The sequence below is a fragment of the Amblyraja radiata genome, chromosome 20 (genome assembly GCF_010909765.2).
Source record: "Amblyraja radiata isolate CabotCenter1 chromosome 20, sAmbRad1.1.pri, whole genome shotgun sequence".
NCBI classification, from domain to species: domain Eukaryota; kingdom Metazoa; phylum Chordata; class Chondrichthyes; order Rajiformes; family Rajidae; genus Amblyraja; species Amblyraja radiata.
In genome coordinates, this window is record NC_045975.1 from 2,638,387 (window position 1) to 2,659,107 (window position 20,721).

Sequence of the window (20,721 nt, forward strand, 5' to 3'; positions counted from 1 at the left end):
GCAGGAGTAGGCCACTCAGCCCTTCGAGCCAGCACCCCCATTCAATATGATCATGGCTGATCATCCAGAATCAGTACCCCGTTCCTGCCTTCTCCCCATATCCCTTGATTCCATTAGCCCTAGGAGCTAAATCTAACTCTCTTAAAGAGGAAATACCCAGAGTATTCTTATAAAGGAAATATAATGAAAGGAATAGATCGGGTGTGGTCCCACTAGGGCTCTGTACAACTACAGAAGGATATCTTTGCTCCTATACTCGACTCATTGTCGCACCAGCTTCTGGTTTTCACCCAACAAACAGCTAACAACCTATTTCATCGTTAATTTTTTTGCATATCTTTCATTCATTTGTTCCACATCTCTCTGTCTATGTCGCCGTCTATATCTGTCCTTTCCCTCTCCCCCGACTCTCGGTCTGACTCTCGACCGGGAACCTCACCCCGTTCCATCCCCAGCATCCTGTGTCGTTGTCCACTCCCCGTTGAGGCCTGGGTTGACATCACTAGTTTGATATGTTACATAACTTTTGAATTATGTTGACTTTTAAGTTATATTAATTTTTTGGACTGTGTGTGTGACGTGTTTTCCAATGTTTATGTAATATTTAAGTATTTTAATTTAAGAGATATGTAAAAGATGACTTTTTGTAAAGCAACATGTTAAACGATCGCCATTTTGTCCACCTTCAAGACCTCTACTATTGTGAATTCTGGCTCTCCACAGCCAGAACCATTACATGCATCTTATGTTCACCTACCAATAAAGTCACTATTTTGACTTCTACACTCCAATATCATTATTTTATTTCTATTTTAGTTATAAAGTGTATTGAGTTGCTGCAGCATAGAGTCACAGAGTGATACAGTGTGGAAACAGGCCCTTCGGCCCAACTTGCCCACACCGGCCAACATGTCCCAGCTACACTAGTCCCACCTGCACGCGTTTAGAAACATAGAAACATAGAAATTAGGTGCAGGAGTAGGCCATTCGGCCCTTCGAGCCTGCACCGCCATTCTATATGATCATGGCTGATCATCCAACTCAGTATCCTGTACCTGCCTTCTCTCCATACCCCCTGATCCCTTTAGCCACAAGGGCCACACCTAACTCCCTCTTAAATATAGCTAATGAACTGGCCTCAACTACCTTCTGTGGTAGAGAATTCCAGAGATTCACCACTCTCTGTGTGAAAAATGTTTTTCTCATCTCGGTCCTAAAAGATTTCCCCCTTATCCTTAAAGGTCCATATCCCTCCAAACTTGTCCTTTCCATGTACCTGTCTAACTGTCTATTAAACGTTGTGATAGTCCCAGCCTCAACCACCTCCTCTGGCAGCTCATTCCATACAGCCACCGCCCTTTGTGTGTAAAAGTTACCCCTCAGATTTCTATTCAATCTTTTCCCCTTCACCTTGAACCTATGTCCTCTGGTCCTCGATTCCCTCTACTCAGGGCAAGAGACTCTATGCGTCTACCCGATCTATCCCCCTCATGATCTTATACATCTCCACAATTACAATAGAATGGCTTGTTGAGGTTGAACACTGATATCCCACCTCCCACAGTTCCAGAGCCTTTCTGGATTAGAAACATAGACAATAGGTGCAGGAGTAGGCCATTCGGCCCGTCGAGCCAGCACTGCCATTCAATGTGATCATGGCTGATCATCCAAAATCAGTACCCCGTTCCTGCCTTCTCCTCACATCCCTTGATTCCGTTAGCCCTAAGAGCTAAATCTAACTCTCTCTTGAAAACATCCAGTGAATTGGCCTCCACTGCCGTCTGTGGCAGAGAATTCCACAGATTCACAACTCTCTGGGTGAAAAGGTTTTTCCTCATCTCAGTCCTAAATGGCCAACCCCTTATTCTTAAACTGTGTGGCCCCTGGTTCTGGACTCCCCCAACATGTGGATAATTTTTCCTGCATCAAGCCTGGCCAATCCCTTAAGAAATGTATATGTTTCTATAAGATCCCCTCTCATCCTTCTTTTAAAGTTTTCGGATTAACCGTTAATTTGGACCAACAAATGCCATTGCACCCCTGGCCCACTAGTGACCACCCTCCAATGTGTCTAGACAATAGGTGCAAGTGTAGGCCATTCAGCCCTTCGAGCCAGCACCACCATTCAATGTGATCATGGCTGATCATTCCCAATCAGTACCCCGTTCCTCCCTTCTCCCCATATCCCCTGACTCCGCTGTCTTTAAGAACCCTTTCTAGCTCTCTCATGAAAGTATCCAGAAATCAGCCTCCACCACCCTCTGAGGCAGAGAATTCCACAGACTCACAACTCTGTGTGAAAAAGTGTTTCCTCGTCTCCGTTCTTAATGGCTTACCCCTTATTCTTAAACTGTGGTCCCTGGTCGTGGACTCCCCCAACATCGGGAACATGTTTCCTGCCTCGAGCGTGTCTAAACCCTTAAGTACTCTAAAGTACCTTGGAATGCCAGAAGCATTAAGAACAATTAGTTAGTTTAGTTTATTGTCGATGTGCAGGATAATCGCTGGTCGGAGTGGACTCGGTGGGCCGAAGGGCCTGTTTCCATGCTGTACCTCAACTAAGACCCATCTATACCAACTGTACATGAAACTTAGATAAATATGCACCAAAGCTCAACTGATTAAGCAAATCACAGAAATGATTTAGTATTCCACATGTTTAAGAAGGAACTGCAGATGCTGGAAAAATCTAATGTAGACAAAAATGCTGGAGAAACTCAGCGGGTGAGGCAGCTTCTATGGAGCAAAGGAATAGGTGACGTTTCCGGGTCGAGACCCTTCTTCAGACTGACGTCTCGACTCGAAATGTCACCTATTCCTTCGCTCCATAGAAGCTGCCTCGACCGCTGAGTTTCTCCAGCATTTTTGTCAACCTTAGCATTGAAAGCTCTGCACTCAGCTGGCTCCGTTCCTACCTTTCCAACAGATCCCACTTCATCTCTCTCCATAACCACACCTCTGCTACAGCTGCAGTCACTCAAGGCGTTCCCCAAGGCTCCGTACTCGGCCTCCTCCTCTTCATCATCTACATCCTCCCCCTTGGTCAGATACTCCGCCACTTCAACCTGGACTTCCACTGTTACGCTGATGACACCCAGATTTACCTTGGCACCAAATCCCCCCACAACGCCCCCCTCTCCCATATCAACTCCTGTTTGTCAGCTATAAAAACCTGGATGCAACATAATTTCCTCAAACTCAACAGCGATAAGACAGAATTCCTCCTCATAGGCTCCAAAGCCACACTCAGCAAAATCAATAACCCCACTCTCACCATCGACGGCACCACTGTCTCCCCATCTCCCCAGGCCCACAACCTTGGCGTGATCTTTGATTCCACCCTCTCCCTTGAGCCTCACATCCGCCATGTCATTAAAACCTCCTTCTTTCATCTCCGCAACATCGCCAAACTCAGACCCTCTCTCACACCGCCTGCTGCTGAAAGACTCATCCATGCCTTCATCTCCTCCCGACTGGACTATTGCAACTCACTTCTCCTTGGCATCAGCTCCACCTACATCAACCGACTCCAACTGGTCCAGAACGCAGCCGCCCGACTCATCACCCACACCAAATCCTGGCATCACATCACTCCAGTCCTCAAAAAGCTTCACTGGCTTCCCATCTCCCACCGGATCACCTACAAAATCCTGGTCCTCACCTACAAAGCCCTCCACCATCTGCCCCCCCCCCCCCATATCTCACTGACCTCCTCTCCCCCTACCAACCCTCACGGTCCCTCAGATCCACATCAGCTGGTCTCCTCTCCATCCACAAGTCCAACCTCCGCAGTTTTGGGGACAGAGCCTTCTCCAGGGCAGCTCCCAGGCTCTGGAACTCCCTCCCCCAACTGATCCACAATTCCGTGTCCCTCACCATCTTCCAGTCCCGCCTCAAGACCCATCTCTTCACCTCTGCCTATCCTTAGCCCCACGTCCCCGTCCCTTTTCATCTGTGCATTAATTGCCTCATACTGTGTTTTGTATTGAATTCTGTCTTTACTTTGTGTACTAGTCATGTCTCTACTATTTATTTCATTCCCCTTACATGTTTTTCCTCTACATGCTCAATTTTTGTAAGGTGTCCTTGAGACTCTTGAAAGGTGCCCATAAATAAAATGTATTATTATTATTATTATTCTACATGTTCAGAGTTACAGTAAAAAGCTTTTTTGTTGCGATCTCACCAGTCAACCAATACCGGATTCCAATCGAGCCAAACTCGATCCGATATATAACAATCAAATATAAAATGTATAATGTGTGGGAAAGAACTGCAGATGCTGGTTTAAACCAAAGGTAGACACAAAAAGCTGGAGTAACTCAGCGGGACAGGCAACATCTCTGGAGAGAAGGAATGGGTGACATTTCGGGTCGAGACCCTTCTTCAGACGTGTTCAGCAGCACCATTCAATATGATCATGGCTCAACATCCAGAATCAGTACCCCGTTCCTGCTTTCTCCCCATATCCCTTGATTCCATTAGCCCTTAGAGCTATATTTAACTACAGCCTTCACTGCCTTCTGTGGCAGAGAATTCCACAGATTCACACCTTAATGGGTGAAAAAGTTTTTCCTCATCTCAGTCCTAAATGGCTACCCTTTATTCTTAAACCGTGACCCTTACTTAGTTCTGGACATTCTGCCATTGACATCAATGGGGAATGGGGTGCAGGGGGTGAAGTGCTTTGAATATAGAATAACAACAGGACTGGTAGCTGTGAGACGGGACAAACTTCGGGTTTATTAGTGTCCCAGTGGTACAGTGAAGAGTTTTGTTTTACATGCTGTCCCAACAGATCAGTTATAAACACCCAGCCATAGCGATTTATTAGCATGACTTACAAATGGGGCGGGCGTGATTTTGGCACGATAATATAGATAAGATCACACAAAACGTACAGTTACGTTTCACACGCAAGATTTTGATACATTAATTAGAAATGCAACTTCTAAATCGTTATTTACACCGTTAAAATATGCTCTGAGCCAAGACCGCAAAAATAGCCAATCGGAAAATGTGTTTGATCTATCATTAGCTATTGGCTGTCAGCTTTGCGATGCAGACATTTATACATGTCCGCAAAATAATGTACCATGCACAGATCTGTGCGAGTGTGCAACAAATTACAAAGTGTCTCGACCCTTAAATAACAAAGTGTCTCCAACATATAAAATCATAAAAGGACTGGACAAGCTAGATACAGGAATAAATTTCCCAATGTTGGGTCGAGTCCAGAACCAGGGGCCACAGTCTTAGAATAAAGGGGAGGCCATTTAAGACTGAGGTGAGAAATTTTTTTTTCACCCAGAGAGTTGTGAATTTGTGGAAATCCCTGCCACAGAGGCCAAGTCACTAGATGGATTTAAGAGGGAGTTAGATAGAGCTCTAGGTGGCTAGTGGAGTCAAGGGATATGGGGAGAAGGCAGGCACGGGTTATTGATTGGGGACGATCTGCCATGATCACAATGAATGGCGGTGCTGGCTCGAAGGGCCAAATGGCCTCCTCCTGCACCTATTTTCTATGTTTCTAGGACCCGAAACGTCACCTATTCCTTCGCTCCATAGATGCTGCCTGTCCCGCTGAGTTTCTCCAGCATTTTTGTCTACCTAAGAAATACTTGTTGTGACATCACTGGACACAACGCTGAAGAAGATGATAGTGAAGATGAATGTAATGAAGATGACAGCGATGGGTGGAGTGGAGTTACCTGCGACAGCGGTGTAACCTGTTATGTGTGAGTCCCCCATGATCACGGCACCACCTCAAGGAGGGTTAGTGGATACTCTTTTCAACTCAATAGACCAATTTACAAACATATTCAAATTTAATTTCATTTTTCACACAGAGAGTGGTGAATCTGTGGAATTCTCTGCCACAGAAGGTAGTTGAGGCCACAGTTCATTGGCTATATTTAAGAGGGAGTTAGATGTGGCCCTTGTGGCTAAAGGGATCAGGGGGTATCGAGAGAAGGCAGGTACGGGATACTGAGTTGGATGATCAGCCATGATCATATTGAATGGCGGTGCAGGCTCGAAGGGCTGAATGGCCTCTACTCCTGCACCTATTGTCTATGTTTCTATGTTTAATGTACATGACTCTTTGCCAGCCAAGTAACAAAGCATTTCTTCAGCTGTGGTGTAGAAATCTATTTACTTTGTTGAAGTCCACAGTGTACAGTTTGCAGACATTAGCTGTTGCCATGACAGGCAAGCCTCGGGCAAGCTTTGGGATCATCAGTAGCATGAAGTTTGAATATGTTAGTAAACTGTTGCATCATTTCTCTGCTGTTATTTTTTACTCTAAGTGTGTTCTTAATGTTTTTTTAAAATAATGTATACTTGTATATGTTAGTATCCAGAGAGTTGTGAGTCTGTGGAATTCTCTGCCTCAGAGGGCGGTGGACGCCGGTTCTCTGGATACTTTCAGAAGAGAGTTAGATAGGGCTCTTGAAGGTAGCAGTTTGGCTAGTAGAGACTTTAGGGTGTACGAAAAGTTATTTATTTTAGAACACAAACAATGAGTCACCCGAGTCGAATAAGGCAGCCAAAAATAATGTTGCTTACACCAGTGTGGGCGCTAGACTGACAGTTACAGCAAAAACAAACTGCTAATACAACACCCGCACTCATGAGACTCCTACAGCCAATCCCGAGGGTCCGATTACCCAAATCCACCACCGGGTGGCGCTACAGGATCCCCCCCCCCGAGAACCCGAGGAGTGAAACCTATCCCAAATGCGTGGTAACCGGGGCTGGGGCGGGCGTAACAACGGAGGCTGGCAAAAACCAGAGCCAGGAGACTGGAACGGGCCCGGAGCAACAGGGGCAACTGGGTCCGGTGAACCAAGGTCCGGTGGGGCAGCGGGATCGGCCGGCAGACGACCTCTACGCCGGGGCTGCGCGACCACCACCACCGGACTGTGCACGTCCACATGGGCCAGCTTGAGCCGGGCGACAGAGACGATGTCCTCACGGCCCCCCACGTCCAACGTAAACGTAGCGAGGCCAGCACGCAACACAACGGAACGGCCGCTCGTAAACTCACTGGAGCGGAAATCGGTGGGCAACAAAAATGAACAAGCAGTTTTTAAGGTGCGGGGGCCACTTGGACCGGGGCTGTCCCATGCCGCGAGGTAGGCACACGAGCCAGGCCGCCCACTCGCTGACGGAGACTCGCCAACACCGCCGGGGTGTCTGTCTTCCGGCTGCCCTCGAATCGCAGGGAGGGGGTAGGTGGTGGTGCAACTGTGCCCCGTACAACTTCGCCAGTGAAGCCCACAACGAGGACGTAAACTGAGCCCCCCAGTCGCTGGAAATGTCTGCCGGAACCCCAAACCGAACAATCCAATTGGCCGCGAGGGCCCGGGAACAAGACGCGGCGGAGGTGTCTGACAGTGGGATAGCCTCGGGCCACCTCGTGAATCGATCGATCCACCACCGCGAGTAGATGCGTGGCGCCTCGAGACGGCGGCAACGGGCCCGCTAAATCCACGTGAATGTGATGGAAGCGGCCCGAGGGAACCACAAAGTCTTGGCGCTGATCCTTGGATGTCTGGCAGGGGACGTAGGCCCTAGCCCAGGCTGCGACCTGTTTGCGGAGGCCGTGCCAAACGAATTTGCCCGCCACCAGCGTGGAAGTCGCCCAGATTGAAGGGTGGGCCAGCCTATGGATGACATGGAATGTCTGGCGGCGCCAGGCGATGGGAACCACGGGACGAGGTCGCCCGGTGGAGACGTCGCACAGCACCAACGCTCCCGTGGGACTGAATGGAACATCGGCAAACCGCAGCCCAGAAACGGCTGCTCTGTAGTCCGCCATCCCATCGTCCGCGCACTGTGCCGCAGCCAACTCCACGTAATCTACACCGTGGTCCACGGCCGCCAGCGCTGGGAGGGCCGGGCGGGACGGGACGTTGTCGACCGTGTTGCACTTCCCGGCCACGTGCCGAACGTTCGTCGTAAACTCCGAGACGAATGGCAGGTGTGGTTGCTGCCGGGCGGACCATGGTGAACGGCCTTCCCTCCAGGAAGTAGCGAAAGTGCCGGATGGCCAGTTACAGGGTGAGGAGCTCTCGGTCAAATGCACTATTGTTGCGATCGTGGGGGGGGGGGGTCTCAGATGACGGCTGAAGAAGGCCAGTGGCTGCCAGCGTCCGTCAATGAGCTGTTCCAAGACCCCGTATAGGAGGCATACACAGTGAGAGCCGTCATGGCCGTGGTCCGCGGGTGCACCAGCATGGTGGCTCCAGCTAGCACCGCTTTCGTGCCCTCGAACGCTGCCTCCGCCTCAGTGGACCACACGAGTTCCCGTGGCTTACCGGCGAGGCACCGGAAAAGGGGGCGCATGATTCTGGCCGCCGCCGGCACGAAACGGTGGTAGAGGTTTGCCATGCCGACAAACTCCTGTAGGCCTTTTAAGTTAGCGGCCTGGGGAACTGCCGGGTGGCCTCCACCTTAGAGGGCAATGGGGTAGCGCCTAGAGAGGTGACGTTGTGGCCCAGGAACTAAATCATGTGGAGTCCAAACTGGCATGTTGTGGGATTGACGATAAGTCCATGGTCGCGGAGCCGCTGGAATAGCGTCCGCTGGTGCGTGAGATGCGGGAGCGGCTCGTGACCAGGATGTCATCGAGGTAAATGTAGACAAAGTACAATCCCCAACCGACCATGCCCATTAGGTGCTGGAGCGCCTGAACAGCGTTCTTCAAACCAAAGGGCATGCGGAGCCACTCAAACAGCCCGAACGTGGTGATGGTGGCAGTTTTGGGCACGTCTTCAGGGCGCACAGGAATCTGGTGATAACCACTGACCATGTCCACCTTGGAGACAAAGGTGGCGCCCTCCAGATGGGCCGAAAAGTCCTGTACACGTGGGATTTCGGCCGTGGGACTTACCATCGCCCGCCGGGGGGGGGGCGGGTTTCAACATCGGGAGAAAAATGAAGAGCAGGGGAGAGAAAAGACTTTGCCTTCCATCACAGTGCGGAGGAGATTCACTGTGATGGATGTTTGTGTGAATTGAATTGTTTGTGTGTCTTGTAGGAATTGTTCTGTTTGTCTGGCTGTAGAAACGGAGTTTTGTTTGAGCCTCACTGAGGTTCAAATGGCAATGAATAAATATTGTCTATTGTATTAGAAACATAGAAAATAGGTGCAGGAGTAGGCCATCCGGCCCTTCGAGCCTGCACCACCATTCAATATGATCATGGCTGATCATCCAACTCAGTATCCCATCCCTGCCTTCTCTCCATACCCCCTGATCCCTTTAGCCACAAGGGCCACATCTAACTCCCTCTTAAATATAGCCAATGAACTGGCCTCAACTACCTTCTGTGGCAGAGAATTCCACAAATTCACCACTCTCTGTGTGAAAAATGATTTTACTTCGGAGTCACGTGAGTGACTACGTGAAGAACCCGCTCAGTGCGCAGGCGCGGCATTAACGCCAGCAGTGCAACAGCGGCTGCAGCGGGAGGTAGGCGCTCCCGCTACAGAATGAAACGGACCGTCAGGTGAGTACCCTGAGGTCGGGTTTCTATTACAGGGGAGCCTTTTTCTGCTTGTGTTTTACAGGCAGAGAAAAAGGCTCTGGAACAAAACTGTCCCCCGTTCGAGGAGGAACGGTTTCCGTTGGGGAGGGGGGCAGCAACAGGCGGTAGGAGCGTTTACCCGGTGTTCCGCTATTCCCCGACACCGTGCCGAGGCCAGCCCGCTAGTACCTGAGCAGCGGGCTGGATGCATAGCCACCTGAAGAGGCATCCGGCAGGTGTTCCCGATTTCAGACGGAACGTCTCTCCACCCGCACGAGGGGAGAGAGAGCCGCCTGAGCCACTGGAGCGGCTCTCGGAGCAGGTGCCTGCGAGACGCGCTGCTTGAGGGGCGCTCTCACTTCTACAAGGCACAAAAGCTCTAGAAGAACCTGTCCCCCGCTCGACTCTAGCGGAGGAGCTTTCCATTGCAGGGGGGGGCAGTAACAGGCGGTAGGAACAATTACCGGGCGATCCGCTATCCCCATCACCGCGCCGAGCCCAGTCCCGCTAGTGCCTGACTTGTCGAAGGGGACGTCTCTCCACCCGCATGGGAGAGAGACAGCCGCCTGAGCCGCTGTAGCGGCTCCTGGAGCAGGAGCTCCTGCGAGACACGCTACGTGAGGGGCAGTCTCGCTGGGGGTTCAGGCATACCCTCCACAGTGCCTAGGCATTGCCCATCGCTTCCTCCTTAGTATAGTTAGCTTTGGGGTGACCAGGGGCTGGGCTGGTCATGATGAGGGGTCACTGGCTGAACAACAGCGGGAGTATGCTTGAGGTACAGGATCAGGAAGAGCTGCTGGGTGTGGCCGCTATGTGGCTCCACCACTAGCGAGATGGCTTTTCAGTCTCAACTGATGGCCAGCTTACTACCTGTTCTTTCAAAAATCTCCAAGACAGGTAGTCATGAGGCGTTGGAGTCATCACGCTTCCCCTAAATTGCATTTACTCAAAGTGGCCACCATTATTGGAGGGTACATTGAGCATCGCTTTAAAAAAGCCAAAATATCAAAAAATGAATTTGATATCCCTGACGTGGGCTATCGTTTTCGCATGCTCTTTCCAGAGGGTCACGGTAGTATGGCAAAACACCTGACCTACTGTTCGCAGTGCTCCGCAACTTCTCAGGAAGTTACAAAACCTGCCCTCAAAGAACGCCGACCTCACAAAAACTGGACGAAGTGTCCAAAATATCGGCGCAAGAGGGCAGGGTCTGGAATGAGCACCACACGTAAACCAGTCAGCAGTACCTCTAACGCGTCCACCAGGAGGGTCCACCTCATGGTACTGGTGAAAGCTCGGGGCCTGCATGCCAATCCCGTAAGCCTTTCAGGCCAAGGCCCAGAGCAGGCCCCATGGAAAATGCGCCACCCCCCAATACCACCGCCACGTCAGACAACGTGCAAGACTCGTTGGATCGGCAGGAAACAGAAGAATACCCATAACCATGGAGGTAGGTTGGTCTGGTTCCTACCAACGTATACAAAATAGGGGCTTAATACTAACAGGGGAGATTACACCTGTTTTAAGAAGCACGGGAGTCTATCACAAGTGATCAGTATACACTCAATGGCTTAGTGGATACAAAATACAATTCATACTAGAAAAATTGCCACCAGTTCAACATTTACCCCAGAGGGTATTTTCCCTCTCCGTTAAAGAAACGAGAGGGACAAGCTGTACGGGTGAGACTAATTACAAAGGGTATCATGGGAAACATGAACCCTTGGAATTCGTATCAAATATTCGTCACTAAACCGAAAAAGATGGTGGATGTCGCATCATCATTGACTTAACTTCACTAAATATGGTTGTTAAGTATATACATTTCAAAATGGAAACGGTTGTTACTGCCAAACAACTAATTTCCAAAGGATACTTCATGGCAAGCATTGATCTTAAAGATGTTTACTATTTTAGTACCATTCACAAGGATCATCGCAGATGCCTGAAATTTACCTGGATGGGGCAGCTATGGCAATTTAAAGCGTTACCCAATGGGAAAATAGGCAAGACCATGGAATTGACTATGTTAGCTGTATCAGCTATCAAACAGTTATTCGAAACCCTGGGATTGTCTTACATCCAAATAAATCTAGGTTGAAGCCATCCACAATCATGGACTACTTGGGCTTCACAATTAATTCAGCCTACGTGACTGTAACTTTGCCAAGAGACAAAACAGTTGAATTGGCACAATCATGCAACAATTAATGGTCCACGTACTCCCAACTATTCGACAAGTAACAGAGTAATTGGGAATATGGTAGCAGAATTTCCAGCTACACAATTCAGACCTTTGCACTGTCAAAACTTACAAAGAGCAAAGGTACAGGCACCAAAACGACATACAGGTCATTATGATCGTGTCATTGAAGTCATCCACTGAAGCAATATCATAACTACAGTGGTGGGCAAAAAATGTTTGGCATAATTTTATGGTTTAAAAGCATATGCACAAATATGCATCACTTGCATGTACGGTTACAAATAGATAATACTACGGTGGCAGCCTACGCTAACCATATGGGCGGCATAAAATCGGTATCATGCGACAAGTTGGTCAACACAATTTGGCAATGGTGTGTCGAAAGACATATTTGGCTATCAGTAACTTACCTGCCAGGTAAGCTAAATACAGTGGCAGACACCAGGTCACGTAAATTTAATGACAATGGATGTTAAACCCCAAATAATTTGCAAAGTTATCATGCAATATGGCACGCCAGATATCGATTTATTTGCATCAAGGCTAAATCACCAGGTACCTATGTATGTCGCTTGGGAACCAGACCCTGAGGCAGCAGCGGTAGATGCGTTCGCGCTGGATTGGGGAAATTCTTCTTCTATGCATTTCCTCCCTTCTGCCTCATCAGTTGGGGACTACGCACAATACAAATGGACTCTGCTTCAGGTATTTTGATAGTACCCGACTGGCCTACACAGCCATGGTTTTCAAAACTCCATGACATGGTTGTTGAAACTCCATTGGTATCCCCAGTGACCCAGAGTTATTTACACCCAGTGTCGGGCACAAGCCACCCGTGCCATGAAAATCAAACTCCTGGGTTGCAGATTCTGCACAAACCACTTCTGGGACTGGGATTATCAGAACAAACCATCGACACCATGTCAGCATCCCTTCGAACATCCACTGAAAAACAGCACTTGTCCAGCATCAATAAATGGGAGAAGTACTGCTTGGATAAAGGGACCACCTACTCAACCGCTACAGTTACCAACGTACTGGAATTCCTGGCGAACCTTCACCACGATGAAGGACTCAACTACAGAGCCATCAACACGGCTAGAAGTGCCATGCCTGTCTATTTAAAACCAGCTCCAGGACAACAGGCAATGGGGTCCCATCTGCTGGTGGTCAAACTAATAAAGGGTATTTACAACTCTAACCCCCTAGACCAAGGTACACCCATACATGGGATGTCAGTGTGGTCCTGACATACCTCAGGGGATGGCCACCAGCCAGACCCCTTAACCTAGAACAATCTATGCTCAAAACACTCATGTTGATGGCACTTGTATCTGCACAGAGGGTCCAGTCACTACACCTATTGCGACTGGACAACATGATCACAGCTCCAGACCAGATCTGTCATTATCCAGCGACTGATCAAACAGAGCAGACCAGGAACACCTAATCCAGTCGTGGAATTCCGGGCTTACCCACCAGAACCACGGTTATGTGCCATGACCCACCTACTATCCTACATAGACACAACCAAAATATTCGAGGGAGATGAAAAGCCTTGTGGGTCAGTCATAAAAAATCTTATGGTCGGGTGACGAGCCAAACCATTGCGAGATGGCTCAAGCAAGTGTCAAAAACTGCTGGGATAAACACTAACATGTACAAATTTTATTCCGCCAGGGCAGCATCCATGTCGACGGCTAAAAGAATGGACATGCCTATAGACCACATCCTGGCTACAGCAGGATGGTGAGGGGAAAAGACCGTTCAGAAATTTTATAATAAGCTGTTGGCAAAACCTGTTTTATTTGCAGCAAGATTACGGGCTGCAAATATTTAATTTAAGCCCAGGGGAGCAATTTAATTCTTTGTTGTTATTGTTTAAAAAATACCATTGTGTTTTTCTACAAATAGATTCATTGGTTGATTACGATAACACTTCCTCCCTCAAGAACTTCGGCAGTGAGTGAAATGAAACTGTTACACGGTTTGAAATCACAGAGCTTTGAAGTCTTCACGTAGTCACTCACGTGACTCCGAAGTAAATTGGTAAGATTAAACGAGAATTTACCAGTTTGAAGTTTGATCTGTATTTTATGAGGAGTTACGATGAGGGATTACGTGCCCTCCGCTCCCACCCTCATTATATGGATCAAACTAATAAATTGATGTCTCCTTTTCTTTACTATGTTTACTTCAAATAACTGTGTCTATCTGTGATTCCACACCGCTGCTTGGAAGTATGCCGCGCCTGCGCACTGAGCGGGTTCTTCACGTAATCCCTCATCGTAACGCCTCATAAAATACAGATCAAACTTCAAACTGGTAAGTTCTCGTTTAATCTTACTATTTTCTCATCTCGGTCCTAAAAGACTTCCCTCCTATCCTTAAACTGTGCCCCCTAGTTCTGGACTTCCCCAACATCGGGAACAATCTTCCTGCATCTAGCCTGTCCAACCCCTTAAGAATTTTGTAAGTTTCTATAAGATCCCCCCTCAATCTTCCGAATTCCAGCAGTATTGTAAAGGCACTCAAGTACAAGGGGTAAAGCAAAGGGGATGACAGAGGGTACAGAATATAGTTCTCAGCATTGTAGAGCATCAGTTCCAGAGACAAAAAGGTGCCTGTTTCTGTGTTGTATTACTAAAGACATGGCAGTTGTGTCAATGAAGTTCTTATTCAGTCTGAAGCCACAAAAGCTGCAGTAACTCAGCGGGTCAGGCAGCATCTCTGCAGAGAAGGAATAGATGACGTTTCGGGTCGAGATCCTCCTTCAGGCTGAGAGTGAGGGGACTGATTCAATCCTCTGGTTCACAGCCACTCATTAAGTGTACCATCCATACTACCCGCCAGCATTTATTTCAAGAGGGCTTGTGTACAGAAACAGGGATGTAACGCTGGGACTCTATAAGGCGCTGGTCAGGCCGCATTTGGAATATTGTGAGCAATTTTGGGCACCGTATCTGAGCAAGGATGTGCTGTCTCTGGAGAGGGCCCAGAGGAGGTTTACAAGAACGATCCCAGGAATGAGTGGGTTAACTTATGATGAGCATTTGTCGGCACTGGGCCTGTACGCGCTAGAGTTTAGAAGAATGAGGGGGGGACCTCATTGAAACATAAAGCTATATTTAAGAGGGAGTTAGATGTGGCCCTTGTGGCTAAGGGGATCAGAGGGTATGGAGAGAAGGCAGGTACGGGATACTGAGTTGGATGATCAGCCATGATCATATTGAATGGCGGTGCAGGCTCGAAGGGCCGAATGGCCTACTCCTGCACCAAATTTCTATGTTTCTATGAAAGGCTTGAATAGAGTGGATGTGGAGAGGATGTTTCCACTAGTGGGAGAGTCTAGGACCAGAGGTCACAGATTCAGAATTAAAGGACGTTCTTTTCGGAAGGAGATGAGGAAAAATGTCTTTAGTCAGAGAGTGGTGAATCTGTGGAACTCATTGCCACAGAGGCTATGGTGGCCAAGTCAGTGGATATATTTTAATGTAAAGATAGATAGATTCTTGATTAGTACGGGTGTCAGAGGTTATGGGTGAGAGACGATACGATGTGATAGAACTTTATTTATCCCAGGAGGGAAATTGATCTGCCAACAGTCATAAAAACACAAGATACATGAAATTAAAGTGGCGAGTGGAAAGGATTGGGGAGGGGGTTAGGGGGGAGTCAGTCTCAGTCTACCCCACGCAGAGGGCGGACAGGTTGGAGAGTTTGACAGCCGCAGGGATCTTGGTGGAATCAGGGTTAGGAGGGAGAGACTGGAAAGATTCACTAGCAGGGACGACAGTGCTAGGTGTAGTGCAGCGTAGGTTCACCAGGTTAATTCCCGGGATGGCGGGACTGTCGTATGCTGAGAGAATGGAGCAGCTGGGCTTGTACACTCTGGAGTTTAGAAGGATGAGAGGATATCTCATTGAAACATATAAGATTGTTAAGGGCTTGGACACGCAAGAGGCAGGAAACATGTTCCCGATGTTGGGGGAGTCCTGAACCAGGGGCCACAGCTTAAGAATAAGGGGTAAGCCATTTAGAACGGAGACGAGGAAACACTTTTTCTCACAGAAAATTGTGAGTTTGTGGAATTCTCTGCCTCAGGTAGCGGTGGAGGCCGGTTCTCTGGATGCTTTCGAGAGAGAGTTAGATAGGGCTCTTAAAGATAGCGGAGTCAGGGGATATGAGGAGAAGGCAGGAACGGGGTACTGATTGGGGATGATCAGCCATTATCACATTGAATGTCGGTGCTGGCTCGAAGGACCGAATGGCCTACTCCTGCACCTATTGTCTATTGTCTATTGTCTATTGAGATAGACCAGCCATGATTGAATGGTGGAGTAGACTTGATGTGCCGAATGGCCTCATTCTGCTCCTATCCGTTATGACCTGTGTCCCAGTGGAGATAGTGGGTGCGTTACAAACTCCAACCTTCAGCAACAGCAGCTGACTAACTCGACCTTGATATCATGTGTCAGAAGGAGATATTTGGTCTCCAAAACAAATCCCAGACAGACATAATACCAGGATAACGGGTAGAAACGCCAGCCATATAGTGTTCATTTTATACACCATGATAAAAGCACAGGTTTATCCCAGAGTTGGGAGAGGCCAAGCAGTAAACCCCCGGATAAGTACAGGCCCAGTGCCGTCAAACCCTCACCATAAATTAACCATCCGTTCCTGGGATAATTCTTGTAAACCTCCCCTGGACTCTCTCCAGAGCCGGCACCTCCTTCCTCAGATATGGTGCCCAGAATTGCTCACAATATTCCAAATGCAGCCTGACCAGCGCCTTGTAGAGGCTCAGCGTTACATCCCTGTTCTTGCACACAAGCCCTCTTGAACTTAATTCCATGCAGCCATTGAAATCAACCAAAAATATATCGGCAGTGTGATAACAATGCATTCTCATCCGCTCACCCACTCTTAGTTAATGTCCACCACTTCACGACCACTCAGAAGCAAAATTTCTGTATTCCCCTGGGTCCCACAGATCGACGGTGGATGCGATCTCGCTGGCTCTCCACTCTGCTCTGGACCACTTGGACAACAAAAACTCATATGTCAGGCTGTTATTCATTGACTACAGCTCGGCATTTAATACCATCATCCCCTCCATGCTGGGTCTCTGCGTATCCAGGCTATTAAAAACGCCATCAAACAACCTCTGAACGACAGAAACATAGAAACATAGAAAATAGGTGCAGGAGTAGGCCATTCGGCCCTTCGAGCCTGCACCGCCATTCGGTATGATCATGGCTGATCATCCAACTCAGTATCCCATCCCTGCCTTCTCTCCATACCCCCTGATACCTTTAGCCACAAGGGCCACATCTAACTCTCTCTTAAATATAGCCAATGAACTGGCCTCAACTACCTTCTGTGGCAGAGAATTCCACAGATTCACCACTCTCTGTGTAAAAAATGATTTTCTCATCTCGGTCCTAAAAGACGTCCCTCTTATCCTTAAACTGTGACCCCTAGTTCTGGACTTCCTCAACATCGGAAATAATCTTCCTGCATCTAGCCTGTCCAACCCCTTAAGAATTTTGTAAGTTTCTATAAGAACCCCCCTCAATCTTCTGAATTCCAGCGGGTACAAGCCGAGTCTATCCAGTCTTTCTTCATATGAAAGTCCTGACATCCCAGGAATCAGTCTGGTGAATCTTCTCTGTACTCCCTCTATGGCAAGAATGTCTTTCCTCAGATTAGGAGACCAAAACTGTACGCAATACTCCAGGTGTGGTCTCACCAAGACCCTGTACAACTGCAGTAGAACGTCCCTGCTCCTATACTCAAATCCTTTTGCTATGAATGCTAACATACCATTCGCCTTCTTCACTGCCTGCTGCACCTGCATGCCTACTTTTAATGACTGGTGTACCATGACACCCAGGTCTCGTTGCATCTCCCCTTTTCCTAATCGGCCACCATTCAGACAATAGTCTACTTTCCTGTTTTTGCCACCAAAGTGGATAACCTCACATTTATCCACATTATACTGCATCTGCCATGCATTTGCCCACTCACCCAGCCTATCCAAGTCACCTTGCAGCCTCCTAGCATCCTCCTCACAGCTAACACAGCTAACGATAACAGCCTATTGCAATTTATCTGTTTATGTGTATATATATATATGGTCTGTGCTATATAGACACACTGAACTGTTCTGTAGTTATGTTTACAATATTCTGTTGTGCTGCAGCAAGCAAGAATTTCATTGTCCTACCTGGGACACATGACAATAAACTCTCTTGACTTGACTTGTCATAAGTGATAGGACCAGAATTAGGCCATTCGGCCCATCAAGTTTACTCCGCCATTCAATCATGGCCGACCTATCTCTCCCTCCAAACCCCATTCTCCTGCTTACTCCCCAAAACCCCCGACACCCGCACTAATCAATAATCTATCTATCTCTGCCTTAAAAATATCCACTGACTTGGCCTCCACTGCCTTCTGTGGCACCATGTTTGTGCCGAACCTGATGCCAAATTAAACCTATCTCAGCTGCCTCCACATTATCCATATCCCTCTGTTTACCTACCGCCGTGGCCTTTAATGGCAGTAGATTGTGTTTGCTGCCATTTACCGGTTATTCTCGGAAGAAATTTGGAAGAATGACCAGAAGCGAATTTATTCTCCTTTGTTACGGCCAGTTCTCTACGAGGGCTGCTCTGTTCCCCATGACCTCCAAGACAGGCCGGGAGGACCCAATGACCAGCACCACGGCTGCGGGTCACTCCAGCAACATGGAGCCCTACAGCCATCAGGCTATTACACACTGCAACCTCCAAATTAATTCTGAACTATGTAGACTTGCTGGGCATTGGTGTTATCTTTTTGCACTATTACTGTGTATGTGTCTGTTTCTGCATGTTTATATATATATATATATATATATAAATGATGTGTGTATATGTGTGTGTATGTGTATATATAAATATAAATATATATACACACACTTGCACATATACACATATGTACACACACTTAAAAATGTGTGTGTGTGTGTGTGTACATATGTGTATGTGTGCACGCATATATATATATATATATATATATATATATATATATATATTTATGTTTAGGAAAGAACTTCAGATGCTGGAAAATCGAAGGTAGACAAAAATGCTGGAGAAACTCAGTGGGTGAGGCAGCATCTATGGAGCGAAGGAATAGGTGACGTTTCGGGTCGAGACCCTTCAGGCATTTTTGCCTACCTTATATATATATATATGTCTTTCTATTTCTATCTATCTATCTATCTATCTATCTATCTATCTATCTATCTATCTATCTATCTATCTATCTATCTATCTATCTATCTATCTATCTATCTATCTATCTATCTATCTCTTCTATCTATCTATCTATTATTATATAAAACTCTCGCCCCATCCGTCCGACATCCGTCCGGCTGCCTTTCTGCCTTTCGATTCGTTCCCGCCGCGCGATGTCACAATGCCCGATGCTCGCAGACATCCAATCGCGATGCCCGACGCACGCAGACGTCCAATCGGAACGGATCCATTTACATGTACGGCTTCCGGCCGCATTTCTTCCTTTGATTCCCTGCAACTCCGAAACCGGACGCAGAATCGCCGACGTCTTTTCCATTTCGGTAGAGATTTCACTTTTCTTTCTAAGTATCAGCTCCTCATTACATTTCGTCGTGTTTAAGTACACGTTTTCACTCAAATCCTTCCCCCCCCCAATATTTCAAAACTAAACTGGCTTCACACCCACAGAAGCAGCACCAGCCCCAGCCCCTGCAGAACGTTCCATCGTGTGATGTCACAATGCCCAATGCTCACAGATGTCCAATCGGAATGGATCCATTTACATATGCCTATGCAGGAGCCCCAGCCAATGGTGAACGTTCCATTGTGTGATGTCACAATGCCCAATGCTCAAAGACATCGTTGCCATAGAGGGAGTACAGAGAAGGTTCACCAGACTGATTCCTGGGATGTCAGGACTTTCATATGAAGAAAAACTGGATAGACTCGCCTTGTACTCGCTAGATTTTAGAAGATTAAGGGGGCATCTTATAGAAACGTATAAAATTCTTAAGGGGTTGGACGGGCAAGGTGCAAAAATTTTTTTTACGGATGTTGGGGAAGACCAGAACAAGGGGTCAAAGTTTAAGGATAAGGGGGAAAGCAGAATCGCCAACATCTTTTCCATTTCGGTAGAGATTTCACATTTCTTTCTAAGTATCCGCTCCTCATTACATTTCGTCGTGTTTAAGTACACGTTTTTAATCAAATCCTTCTCCCCCCCCACCCCCGAGTTTTTCAAAAATAAACTGGCTTCTCACCCATACAAGCAGCCATTTCGGTAAACATTTCACTTTCCCTTCCAGCTATCCACTCCTCATTACATTTCGTTATGTTTATGTCCATTTTTTTCATTAAAACCTTCTCCCCCCCCACTCACTCATTTTGTCGCCTCCTGCTGGCCAGCGACCATAACGGCTGCTGGCGCCCGCAGCACAACCTCAAGCGACGCCATTTAAAAACGGCCTTTCGGGAACGGCTCTACTTCGAGGACCACGTCTCCCGTGTGGGCTACGGGTAGGCAACGGCTGCGTTGGGGCATTACACTTTTAAGGCTCTGTGTGTGGGGATGCTTCGTGTGTGTGATGCCGCCCCGCCACCCCTCCACCCCCCCCGCGTTGCCGAGACGGACCCGACTTCGACGACTTCAAGATACGCTATTTTAAGACGGCCGGGACCCGACTTCGACGACCACGTCTCCCCTGGGGGCTACAGTTTGGGAACGGTCTTTATACACTTTTCCAACTCTGTGTGTGGGGATGCTTCGTGTGTGTGATGCCGCCCCCCCCCCCTCCAGTGGGGGCTATGGGTGGGGAACGGCTACGTTGGCTAAAGGGATCAGGGGGTATGGAGAGAAGGCAGGTGCATCACTCCCACTACCCCTCCCTCCCTCCCCACTCTACCACCTCTCTCCCCCTC